The sequence below is a fragment of the Schistocerca americana genome, chromosome 3 (assembly GCF_021461395.2).
Source record: "Schistocerca americana isolate TAMUIC-IGC-003095 chromosome 3, iqSchAmer2.1, whole genome shotgun sequence".
NCBI lineage: Eukaryota > Metazoa > Arthropoda > Insecta > Orthoptera > Acrididae > Schistocerca > Schistocerca americana.
The window spans coordinates 788,418,973-788,433,435 of NC_060121.1; positions in this window are offsets into that span (position 1 = coordinate 788,418,973).

Below are 14,463 nucleotides of genomic sequence, written 5' to 3' on the forward strand. Positions count from 1 at the left end.
TGATTGTGCACCTGCACAGTCGCAGCAAAAGATGGCTGCTGGCCATCTCTGCAAGGACTACAGTGGGTCTACACCTTTGATGACTCACCAATACCATTATTTCTACAAGGACTGCAGTGGGTCTGCACCTCTGGTGGCCCACCAATACCATACTATCTACCAGGACTACAGTGGGTCTGCTCTATGATGACCTACCTACCAATATTCTTCAAAACTTCGACTGATTCCGCTGTGGGTTTGCTCTGTCGTGGCCCATTACGTGTCTGCATGTCGAGAGTCAGCACTGCCTTTCCGTTGGAAGGACAACACTACTCCTTCAAGACCGCATGGAAATCCACTACTTCCGTGTGCATTTTCTTTTACTGCTCAGACTTTGAGAATAACACTGCTATTTTACTGTGATCAACGATCGGGACTGTCTTTATAGACTGTGAGAAAATTTTAGCTTTTGACCGACATTGTATCAATAAGTGTGTACATTTGATTTCTTTGTTATTGTAATTATGAAAAAATTTTTAATAAATATTTATTGGACAGTGCCCAAAACAATTTGTAAAATTTTTTGTGGGGAGCATGGGGGCTATGTAAGTAGGCTATTTAGGTTTTCTTATTGGTAACGCCACGTTGCGCTCTGTATGAAAATCACTGGCTGTGCTGTGTGCAGTCTGTGGCTAGTTTGCATTGTTGTCTGCCATTGTAGTGTTGGGCAGCTGAAGGTTAACAGCGCGTAGCATTGCGCAGTTGGAGGTGAGCCGCCAGCAGTGGTGGATGTGAGGAGAGAGATGGCGGAAATTTGAGAGCCGATGATCTGGACGTGTGTCCATCAGAGACAATACATTTGTAAGACTGGATGTCATGAACTGCTATATATATTGTGACTTTTGAACACTATTAAGGTAAATGCATTGTTTGTTCTCTATCAAAATCCTTCATTTGCTAACTATGCCTATCTGTAGTTTGAATCTTTTATTTAGTTGGCAGTAGTGGCGCTCGCTGTATTGCAGTAGTTCGAGTAACGAAGATTTTTGTGAGGTAAGTGATTTGTGAAAGGTGTAGGTTAATGTTAGTCAGGGCCATTCTTTTGTAGGTATTTTTGAAAGTCAGATTGCGTTGCGCTAAAAAATATTGTGTGTCAGTTTAAGCACAGTCATGTATAATTTTTCTAAGGGGACGTTTCAGCTTGATTATAACAAGTCTTCCGGTCTAGACTGTATTAGGTCCCCTCCGAAACGTGCTGGTGACACATCCCAACTCCCAGCGGTAGTATGCAGCCGTTCGCTAGACTGAAGATTCATGCCTATAGACTGGAAAACTGCACAGGCCGCACCAATGTACAAGAAACGGGACGGAAATGATCTGCTGCGTTATATATCCATACCACTGATTTCGATTTGTACGAGGAATTTGTATCACATACTGTGTTCCACTATAACGAAATACCTCAAAGAAAACGATTTACTTACTCACTTCCAGCTCGGATTCAGAAAATACCGTTTTTATGAAACGCACCATACCGTACCGTAACATAACATACCATTCCTCAAAAGCGGCTTCTGATCAAATTGCATGCCTACGCAGTAATCACCTTAGTTTTGCGCCTGGATTCCTAATTGCCCGACAGAAATATCACTGTTAGCAGTCATGGACGGGAGGTATCGAGTGACACCAGAATGATTTCTATGGTTCGCCAAGGTTGAGTTATGGGTGCTCTGCTGTTCTGAATCGATTTAGGAGACAATCTGAGCAGTCTTGTTAGATTGTTAGTAGATCCCCCTGTCGTTTTCCGTCTAATAAAGTCATCATAATATAAAAATGATTTGCAAGATGGTCTAGGTAAGACACCTGCATGGTTCGAAAAGCTGCAGTTGACCCCAAATAATAAAAGTCGACATGAATTGTAAAGAAAATCTCTAGCTAAATGCCTACGTATTGCAATGATGTGCCATTTTGGAATAAAACTTTACAGTGCTCTGCCAGTGAACATAAAGGAAATAATAGGTGAAGTGAAATTTAAGACTGAGCTAAAAAATTACCTTTTAAGCAAAAGTTTCTATAGCATAGATGAGTACTTGGTGTGTGTAAATTTATTGCCCGAAATTTTAATTTATATGTCTAAACTGTACTTTTAAAAATGCTTTGAAAGTGATATTCCGTTATTATGTTTGTAGTTCTTGTACTTGTATGATAACTTTGTTGTGACAGTTCCTACATCATGTAAATGATTTACAGGAAGATAATAAAATGAAATGACATGAAATTGCACAGAAAATGTCGAGAAGGTGAACCAAGCACTGAGTTTTCTTAGTAGAACACATGGAAGACGCAACAAATTTACTTATGAGATAAGCAGCACTAGAATAGGGGTATCCAGCATTTAAGTTTACCTGAGCCAGATTGGAAGAAGAAGAGTGTTTTTGGGGCTAGATAAAAAACAAAAAAGTGAGTGAGTTGGGGAAGGGGGGGGGGGGGGGGAGGAGAGAACAGCATCGTGTGCTGGGAATTTCAGACTGAAAGTATTCAATTTATCATACCTTATATAAAAGGAATTTAGTGAATTTTTTCCCCGATCGTGTGATGGATGCTGATTTCTTGAGCCGCTATGATACCAGCTTCGAGTCGCGTAAGGTCTGCGAGGCGCGTGTTGGACACCCATGTTTAAGAGTATTGCTGCGTGCTAAGGATGTGATCGATGGAGGACATCGAAAACTTTCAAAAAGAATGATCTCGCTTTGTGGTGTCCCAAAAGAGAGGAGAGAGCGTCACGGGTATGATAAGAAATTGTGGTGACAATCATTAACACAAATGTATTTTCGTTGCGGCGAGACATATTCACAGAATTTCTGTTACCAGCTTTCTTCTCCGAATGCTATAATATTTTCTTGACTCCTTCCTACGAAGAGAGAAATTACTGTCGTAAGAACATACAAGAAATCAGAGCTCGCCAGGAAAATTTAAGTGTTCATTTTTTCACACTTGCTGTACGGGAGTGGAAACGTTCGAGAGTAGTCTGAAAGTGGATCAATGAACACTCTGTCAAAATCTTAAGTGTAAATTACGGAGTAGTCACATAAATGTAGTGACAAAAATGTTGCTTGCTATGGTTTTCGGACGACGGACACGCAGGCACAGCCTTTCACTGGATATAAATGCAAATTATCTCGTGTCAGAGATCACTGACGGAAGCACAGTTTGGATCAGACCAAAATATATTTTATTTTACGATTTAATTCGTATATGTTCTTATGTTTACCTGTCTTTAATAACAGAAAAGTGTCCCACTCGTCGGCAATTCGACAGTATCAATAGAAAATGCATTTTCCTAACTTTAAGTGTATAGTCTTAGAAATTCGTTGTTATAAATGAATTTAAATTGAAAACTTAGTGCAGTTCTTCCTGAACACACTGTTTCCTATTTTCTATTCGTATACAGAATAATACACGAGTCTGAGCAAGTTTAAAGAAACTGAAGAAAACTCTTGTTTCTGTATGGAATATGGCAAGTCGGTACCACGCGTCCACGTACTCTTCTCAGTCCTAAAGCAATCATGAATCGAGTGTGCATTGAGGCGTTTAAGTGAAAGCAACCCACCTCTTGTGAGGCCTGATGAAGATATTTGCCTTGAAGTCAATGAGGCTGAAAATTGGACTCTTGCAAGCATACTATCCAGTAGATCGTAAATACTACGGGTGAGTTCTCCCTGAATTAACTGCTACATCTTTTCTGCTTCCTCTTTGGATCTGCAGACCGATGCTCTCACCATAGCATGAGTTGATGCTTTCTCGTTCACTATGTGTCTCTGTCTGTCCATTTCGTCCAAATCTGGATGTGACTTGCGTGAAATGTAAAATGACATCCAATTCAAATCTGTAACGCAATCATCTGTGTGGCGTGCTTATAATTATGTATTATTTATATTTTAGGACAATTAATCTGTAAAAAACATATCACATGTTGTAATGAAAGCATGAAAACCGCCTGAAGATGAATCGTAATGATTCGAAACCAGTAACGGTACCTTTTGAATAAAGGAACTGAAAATAAATTTGTGACTGGTTGCTGTCTCAACACCATCAACATTTGTCTTCAAATAACAGCCACTGTCCAACCATGTCATCATACGACAAAATTCCAATAACTGATACTATTCTAATCTTTGGGTCACATTTCACATCTCAGACAGCTTCCCTTTCTTTTAATATATATATATATATTATATCGTCACGTTCTGTGCATGAAACTTACCGTCAAAAAGGTAAGTTCGTTGCTGTCACTGCTCCGAGAGGCTCTGTACCAGTTTTGTACAGTAATATCTCTAGTAGTTGCTGCACGACCCTTCATGTTCAGTGTGTTTTTCGCAATTCTTTGTTATACATTTGGAGAAGCTAGGGCTTCTTCAAGCTCAATTAGCTTCAATTGATGACACTATGTTGCTTTTATTACGTCGCGCGAATTTCTATGTTTCCTACTGAAGCAACCTTTTGTTTTTCATTAGGCAGATTGCGCTTATTGTAATTTGGATGTATCATTTCTGGGTTCAGCACAAGATATAGTTTCTTCTTATGAAGCCAGATAGGTTACTTTGCATTAGTAAAACCGAATCGAAAAATGATTAGACATGTTAGAACGTTTAAAGTTATCCGGCTACTCAGGAAATCATTCCTACGGGCTGCAACGTCGTCAAGCTACCGTTGGCACTTCAAACGTTTTTTGCCGCAAATGGCGCTTTAACTCAAAGGTTCAGTGCTTCGACAGAATATCTATATAGTCGTAACTTGTTTATAATACGCCAAAAACTGTAGGATCAGTATGGGCAGCAGGAGGCAAAGAAACCTAAAAATTATTAAATTACGATTAAAATTTATCAAATACAGAAAGAAAGAGAGACATTAAGGAAAAGATTCATATTTTTGGACATTTATATACAATAAATCACAACATCCTGAGAAAAGTAAGTATGTCTCAGAAAATAAACTAATATAAAGCTGGATCTTGGAAGTCAAAACAGATTGAGAAATGTACAACATGAAAATAGAAGCCATAGCAGACAAAGCTATTTTCAAAAGAAACGCGTAAAATCTAGAAATCCAAGGCGCAAACAATATGAGAACGGGTCCGAAGTCGTCTGAAGAAAGATAAGACAGACTGAAAAGAGAAAACAAAATTGAAGGAGGCAAAAAGCACGATTGAGATGTGACTGAAATTGTCACATGGTCCCTGTCTGGTAAAACTGAAGGGCGAAAAAAAGGTCAGCAGGAGCAGAATTTATTGAAAAAGCAATTTTATTTTTTACAGTTGTAAAATATTGTAATCTGAAGAATAATAACTATCAATAAGGTGTCAAATTATTAAACACACTACCTGAAAAAATACCTTTTCTCAGGTGCGGATCCAAGGGGGGGCGCTCATGTCAACAAAACACTTTTAATGAAAGCCTTTAAATTTTTATATGTACAAATTTCCAAATTACTATATCGGAGACTAAGTAGCACAAAAATTAGGAATCTCACAAATATCACGGAAACCTGTAAAATTACGAGTTTGTGTGTGTGTGTAAACTTTTTTTATTTTTTTATATGAGTTATGTATGTGCGTGTTTTCTTTGTTTATTTGTATATTTTTCTTTTATTTAAGTATGAATTTGTGTGTGTTTGCGTGTGTGTGTGTGTGTGTGTGTGTGTGTGTGGTGAATACACACACACACACACACACACACACACACACACACACACACGCACGCCAGCGATGTGACAAATGTGGGTAAAGAACGCCAGAAATCGCCCAGCAGGAGTATGGAAACTAAAAAATACATCTTCAGGACCACCACATAACAGTGCTGGAAATCGTAAGTAACACCGAACGATAAGTTTGCTTTACGGAATTTGTGCTACAAAAGTTGATTGTAACCTAAAAAAAGAGAAAAAGACGACTAAATGTAATATATGAGCATATTATATCTGTCACATAATAGGTTTATTCTATGTATACAAGAAAACATGTATTTCAGGCCACTGGTGATACTTGCCAAACAAAAGAAGCGAAAGGCGTATAGCAATAAACAAACTGTCTTTATTTAGTTGCATAGATGGTACATACCTCTACGAATTTAGAGAAATTAAGGGAAAGACGGAAAACAGAAAAAATTGCAAAAGACTGACGTCCTTAACGTCTGCGTGAAAGACAGAAAGAAAATGTATTATCCTCATTCACACGATTAAATAGTCACATTCTGCAGACTTGTGTTCATAATTGTAGTGCTAAGTAAAATATTGGCAATAATGGATACAGTCTCTGATTCTGTATTGAACAAATTTTGCTGTCGCCCAAATTGTGAGACTTTGTTTCTATTGCAGCCTTTGAAGATCCATTCTCCTCAGTCAACCTATAAAGCAAGCGAATTTACGATTTCCTTTTTTCCTGGAAAAACTAATGAAAGAACTAACGTATATCGTTTTGCCCACTATTTATTAATTCTTGCACAACATTTCCTGATAGTTTTTAGAAATTCAGTCATCATTAAGCCCCATCCGTGGATCTGCAGTCACTATGGCCAAATTAACGTGTGTCCATGACACAAGTTTCGTAGCAAATATTATTTGATATCAAAGAACAAACTGTATTCTTAATCTATAGGATAATGCGCATGGATTAACAACACAGCCTTCTGAAATTTGACGAAATAATGAAATATTTAAGAAAACTGAGCACCTACAGCCGTCCTTACGATGTCATTTATTTTCGGTGCTTCAGTGCACCATCTTCAGACCTTAGCTGACTCTGAGGAGACTGACACCATCTGCATACACTATTCACCAGTGACAATACTTATAACTGGTTTTCGCAGACTACATGTAAGAGCGAAGTTGTCTCTCCCATCTCGTAAGGACGACTGTAAGTCTTCCATTTTATTACATAAGTGAACGGCCAAAGTCCCTCAGACCTCCAATCACAAGGATGGACATACAAAAATAATAAAATGGTGGTCATTTCAAACAAACGTGTAGTTATGTTGTTTGTTTTTGGTCACGTGTTTTGCAGTAACTAATGAATAGATTAATATAATAATAGTCTAGCGCGTGGTCTGCAGCGCCTGTGATCGCTGAATGTCTATCTATCTATCTATCTATCAATGGTCTATTACTACTTGCAGACACCTCCGAGGAGTAATTCTGCCAAATTGATATACACTGTTTCTCAAACTGATGGAATAGATTACAGGAACGCTAAAAAATTCATCTTTCAGAAATTCAGCTGAATAACTCTTCGGGCATGTCTGCAAGGAGTGATAGTATTATTATTTAGTGAGCAAGAAAATTGTTTTTTGATTTCATATAAGATTTGCGACTGCACTACTTCCGTCAAGGACAAACCTCATTTTGTACAGAGCAACTTTAACTCCTCGGGTGTGTGTGTGTGGGGGGGGGGGGGGTTAATAAAGACTCAGTTTCTTTAAAAAAGCAAGAAATATTGTTTGTGAGTCAATAAATAAAGCGCAAAAAGATTTACGTTGATTGCTTCATTTGTTTTTCCAAAGAAGTCGTAAAATAACTTATTTTATGGGCTGACTGAGCAGAATGGACCCTTCAACCAACTGACTGCCATATGTAGGTACTTCTAAAATTTTTCAAAAACTCTATTTCTCTGAACTGACAAATTTTATTATTAATGCATTGGGGAGACAAAAGTAATGGGATAGAGATAAGCACATATACAGGTTGCGGTATTATCGCGTACGCAAGGTATATAAGGGCAGTATATTGGCGGAGCTATCATTTGTATTCAGGCGCTGCATGTGGATAGGTATCCGACGTCGTTATGGCCGCACGACGTGTACCAACAGGCTGAACGCGGAATGGTAGTTGGAACTAGACGCATGGGTCACTCCACTTCGGAAACCGTTAGAGAATTGAATATTCCGAGTGTAAATAGTGTGCCGAGAACACCAAATTTCAGGCATTACCTTTCACCATGAACAACGCAGTGGCCGACGGCCGTCTATGATCGACCGAGAAAAGCGGCGTTTGCTTGCAGTTGTGAGTCCTAACAGATACGCACCACTGCGTGAAAAACCCGTAGAGATGTACGATGTAGGATGTACGATGAATGTACCCTTTAGGAGAGTGTGACGAAATTTGGCGTTAATGGCCTGCGGCAGCAGACGACCGACAGGAATGCCTTTGCTAATAGCGCAGCGCCTGCAGCGCCTCTGGTTGGGTTCGTGACCATATCGGTTGGATCCTAGACGACCGGAAACCGTTGGCTGGTCAGATGAGTCCCGAACTCAGTTGGTAAGAGGTGATGAGAGAGTTCGAGTGTGGCACAGATCCGACGAAGCCATGGACCCAAATTGTCAAAAAGGTACTGTGCAAGCTAGTGTTGGCATCATAACGGTGTGGGCTGTGTTTACACGGAATGGACGCAGTCTTCTCGTTCTAATGAACCGATGACTGACTGGAAACGGTTATGTTCGGCTGTCTGGAGACCATTGCAGCCATTCATGGACTTCATGTTCCCAAACAGCTACGGAATTTTTTTAGCGACAAGTTGCCACATCAGAATATTCTGGACAATTGAAGCAGATGATTTTACCACCCAGACCGCACATCGTGAGTCCCACCGAACATTTATGGGACATAATCTAGAGGTGAATGTTGAAAGTGAGGTGGCTTGATAAGGGAAGGAATGAGGAGGTTGTGGGCAGAATCGAAGAGGAGCAGGATATATGGTAGCCGGCCAGAGTGGCCGAGCGGTTCTAGGCGCTACAGTCTAGAAGCACTCGACCGCTACGGTCGCAGGTTCGAATCCTGCATCGGGCATGGATGCGTGTGATGTCCTTACGTTAGTTTTAAGTAGTTCTAAGTTCTATGGGACTGATGACCACAGATGTTAAGTCCCATAGTGCTCAGAGCCATTTGAACCATTTGGTATATGGTAAACACTGACAAGGAGACTGGGCTGGATGATAGGATGTCTGTAAAGAGATCAGGGAATGACTTCTATGTTATTAGAGGGAGCTGTGAAGGCAGATTGGAACACATACATCAAATAATTGAGGACATAGATTGCGAGTGCTACTCTGGGATGAAGATATTGGCACCGGAGAGGAATTCGTGGCGATCAGCAGCAAACCAGTGATAAAACTGAAAAAAAAAAAAATCGAGAAGTCAGTTGGCACACAAGATCCTACATCTACAACACTTTCACAGTTATTTACGGCTATAGAGACACCATGGCCCAATGTCTCTGGAGTGGATTCCCAGAGACTTGTTGAGTCCATGGCACTTCTAGTTGCTGCACCGCACTGGGCACAAGGGGGTGTGACGTGACATAAGCCTGTATTCAAAATGGTCCAAATGGCTCTGAGCACTATGGGACTTAACTGCTGTGGTCATCAGTCCCCTAGAACTTAGAACTACTTAAACCTAACTAACCTAAGGACATCACACACATCCATGCCCGAGGCAGGATTCGAATCTGCGACCGCAGCGGTCGCGCGGTTCCAGACTGTAGCGCCTAGAACCGCTCGGCCACTCCGGCCGGCTAAGCCGGTATCCCATGGCTTTCGTCGCCTTAGTATATTGGTATGGTTTGCATTTGTGACATATTGAAAATTGTGGTAGCTGCAAGTTAAATTTGTGGAAGACGGAGGAGGGGGGCGGGGAGAAGGGACTAACAAAGTGTGACCCCCAAAAGGGAACCCAGCATCCACGCCTTTCTGTAGTCTTACAATGCATGTGCTCTAAGACAAGATGGTCCTCAAATTTCACAAGATAAGTATAGGAAGGTCTGGTTCCCAGTGACTGGGCGAAGACAGCACGCGAGATGCGCCACCTGGACCGAGAGGCCTGGGCGTGCGCGAGCGAGGGCGCGCTCTGTGGCCGTATGTAGCTGCAGCGCTGCGCGCCGTCCTTGGGGCAGCGTCCCACCGACGTAAACAGCGCGCTACACCGCGCCGCGCCGTGCCGCGCCACGCTGCTGCCGTAGCCCCGGCCGCTGCCGCAGTCGATAGGTCGAGGCCAAGTCGACTTCCGGCACGCGACTCTGCGCTCCTCCCACAACTCGGCGCGACCTCGCAGCAGCTGCTGCAGCGGCGGCTGTACTGCACCGCGCCGCAGCGCGCGCGCCTCTGCCGCTCCGTAGCCGGCGCCTCAGTCGCCGGCGTGGCCTTCGCCTGTCGGTTAATGACCATTCAGACATCCGGCACGCGGAATGCGTGTCGCACGGTTCCTCTGCTCTCTGGATCCGACCTACTCTGCATTCTGCGCGACGCCCAACGGACCTACTGGTTAATCTCCGAGATCTTCATCTACCTTTACGCTCGACGAGCATCTGAGCGGTGAATGGCAGGGAGAGCCTAGCGGCAATGTAGATCTTGTCCTTCCTGTTCCATTCACGGTGGTGAGCGCAACAGTCTGCCCATACGACATTCCATGTAACCGGATTTTTACCACTATAGTCTCAATCGAAACGGCCGTGGAATCGAGGGCTACAGTATTCTAATTCACTGCCTGTTGCGACATCTTCTCCTACAAACCAGAGTCGTTGTTCATTACGGTTCCTTCTTAACTTACGTCATTATTTATACGTCTTGTAACCTGTGATATTTGTTCATTTTTTCATAAGTACTTCTTGCTGCAGTGTAGTCACACTGACGCATACAGCAACCTGGTGTTCAAAATTTCGTCTTTGACTGCAAAATTTACTTCATGTCCGATTCTGATCTATGAGATCGTCATCAAATGCACTTATCTTCCTAACTAAACCGAGCGAGGTGGCGCAGTGGCTAGCACACTGGGCTCGCATTCGGGACGACGACGGTTCAACCCCGCGTCCGTCCATCCTGATTTAGGTTTCCCGTGATTTCCCTAAACCGCTCCAGGCAAATTACGGGATGGTACCTTTTAAAGGGCACGGCCGGCTTCCTTCCCCGTCCATTCCTAATCCGATGAGACCTGTGGTGTCACCGCCAGACACCACACTTGCTACACAGTAGCCTTCACATCGGCAGGGGTCCGTTGGTATAGGTCGGACCCGCGTGTCGCCACTATCAGTGATTGCAGACCGAGCGCCGCCACACGGCAGGTCTAGTCTAGAGAGACTCCCTAGCACTCGCCCCAGTTGTACAGCCGACTTTGCTAGCGATGGTTCACTGCCTACATACGCTCTCATTTGCAGAGACGACAGTTTAGTATAGCCTTCAGCTACGTCATTTGCTACGACGTAGCAAGGCGCCATATTCAGTTACTATCATTGCTTCAAGAATGTATTCTGAACAGATAATATTGAAAATCATGTACCGTCAAGAGCGACGTTCATCATTAATGGATTAAAGTTAAGTATCCAACTAATTACGTCCGCTTTCTGAATTCTCATTCCCTGTCATGTTCCAGACTTCGCGTCAGTATAGTTCTTCCCTCTTCACGCCAGCCTGCGTGTGCTAAAACGCGTGCATTTCGGCCTCCACTCGTAACACAGCGTTTGCTCTTCTGCTAACACAACTCCTCCCCCAAACAATCCAGTCCAATCCTAAACTAATAAACAAAGGATAAAAATCATGTGGCCAAGATAAGCACCACAGAAAGATGTAAAAACGCTAGAAAACTGTGATAAAAGATGGTTGACCCAAAGTGTAGGGACACTGTCAGCATACCATGTGTGATCCTACACAACAAGGCAGTTACACTTTATCACGGTTTAATTATGTTTTCATACCTATGGACAGTGCCTACCTTGCCCACAAGCTCTTTATGTTTTGTTTACTAGTTTAGAAGCTTAGAAACTCAAACGTATCTGATGATGATCTCATCAGTCTAAACCGCTCATGATATGAAAGATAAACAATTGCGATCAAAGACTGTTTTCAGTTCCATAAATTAATCCTTTTCTCGTCCAGTTTCATATATTTTCCGTATATTTTCACTGCATCCGTTTTAAATCACTGTCTTCTGTGGTAAGATGGGTTAAGAAAATGGGACTAAGTACGAAAAAGCCCTGAGCAAACAATAAGTTCAGAATCCCAGTTGCCACCTGTTCTTCACGACAGTATTGTAATACCTTATGAAGAAAACATTGAAAAACGTGGGTGAGACTTTCGGTAGCCTCCTCGGCTGGGGAAAAAAATACTATTGCTACAAACAGGAAGACTCCCGATGCCTCCTTGCCCTTAATCCAAAACTGTACGAGCAATGAGAACTCTCTGTTTATGCTCGTGATCCTTATATCTGCGACATATCTCTATTTGCCCATGTCAGTGCTTCATAATCCCAATTAGTTTGCTTGCTAGCAGACACGTGACTACCATATACTATGTTTGCTTCATTTGCTGGTCAGTGCACATACAGCCCAGAGATTATGAACCTGACGTATCATTCGAAACGCAACGTCTCATTTATCTAGTATCGTAGTATCCATAAAACAAATACGAGGGCTGTTAATTACGTAAGGAACGATCGGTCGCGAAATGGAAACCACAGTGAAAATCGGAACTGTTTTACTCCCCTAAAGCGTTTTATCTGCAACAATTAGCTACGCCTTCCAGCTAATTCCCTACGTTGCCGCCGCTCCGACTTAGACATATGTCGTAATGTTGTACCAATTTTCCATTACCATCGTCGTAGAAGGCAGCTTCGTGTGTTTTGCGACAATTTTCTACGCTGAATTGCAGTACGTTGTCTGTGCCAAAATGTTGTCTTCATAGCCAGCAGTTTATTTGAGCAGAGACGGAAATCAAAGGGAACGAAGTCGGTGCTGTATGTTAGGTGATAACAATTCCCATCTAAAAGGCTGCAGGAGCATCCTTATTCCTTTATCGAGAGCTTTCATGAAGAAGGAAATCCATGACAGTTACGTTATGTGGGATTGCATAAAATTAGGCTAAACCCCTCGTCATTCACACACACTTGGAAGGAGCAATTATTTTATAGCCATCTTGCCGCGCTCATTGTGAGCTCAGAATTGAGATGAGCGACCTGATACGATCTAAGGAAATACTAGAGACACTGCCCATAATATATTTGTAAAGCTTCATCGGATGTTCACAGTGGTTTCCATTTCGTGACCGATCGTTGCTTACTTTCCGAATGGCCCTTGTACATTTTCAAACTCTTTCCTGTTGTTGACATCCACCTCTGGAACAAGCTACCTTGCCCTCTGTCTCCTGTTAAATGCGCTGTTGCCTTTAAGAAGATTCTGCAGCTCTTCCTTGATCACCCTCGTAGCCAGTTTTCCCTCTGTCAAACAGTAAAGCAAATGCTGCAATCTTCACCTACTTACTCTTTTCGTTATCATTCACGCCACTTTCTTTTCCCTGTCTCCATTAATCGGATTTTAACATGTCCGTCGCTTTCCCGCCTTCCGCCCCGTTGCTCACGACTACAACTGACAGCCCTCACGATTTAAATCTACACTACTGGCCATTAAAATTGCTACACCACAAAGATGACGTGCTACAGACCCGAAATTTAACTGACAGGAAGAAGATGCTGTGATATGCAAATGATTAGCTTTTCAGAGCATTCACACAAGGTTGGCGCCAGTGGCGACACCTGTCCATAATCGGATTTTAACATGTCCGTCGCTTTCCCGCCTTCCGCCCCGTTGCTCACGACTACAACTGACAGCCCTCACGATTTAAATCTACACTACTGGCCATTAAAATTGCTACACCACAAAGATGACGTGCTACAGACCCGAAATTTAACTGACAGGAAGAAGATGCTGTGATATGCAAATGATTAGCTTTTCAGAGCATTCACACAAGGTTGGCGCCGGTGGCGACACCTACAACGTGCTGACATGAGGAAAGTTTCCAACCTATTTCTCATACACAAACAGCAGTTGACCGGCGTTGCCTGGTGAAACGTTGTTGTGATGCGTCGTGTAAGGAGGAGAAATGTGTACCATCACGTTTCCGACTTTGATAAAGGTCTGATTGTAGCCTATCGCTATTGCGGTTTATCGTATCGCGCCATTTCTGATATCGTTGGTCGAGATCCAAGGAATCGGTGGGTTCAGGAGGGTAATACGGAACGCCGTGCTGGATCCCAAGGCCTCGTATCACTAGCGGTCTAGATGACAGGCATCTTATCCGCATGGCTGTAACGGATCTTGCAGCCACGTCTCGATCGCTGAGTCAACAGCTGGGGGCGTTTGCAAGACAACAACCATCTGCACGAACAGTTCGACGACGTTTGCAGCAGCATGGACTATCAGCTCGGAGATCATGGCTGCGTTTACCCTTGACGCTGCAACACAGACAGGAGCGCCTGCGGTGGTGTACTCAACGACGAACCTGGGTGCACGAATGGGAAAACGTCGTTTTTTCGGATGAATCCAGGTTCTGTTTACAGCATCATGACGGTCGCATCCGTGTTTGACGACATCGCGGTGAACGCACATTGGAAGCGTGTATTCGTCATCGCCGTACTGGCGTATCACCCGGCGTGATGGTACGGGGTGCCATTGGT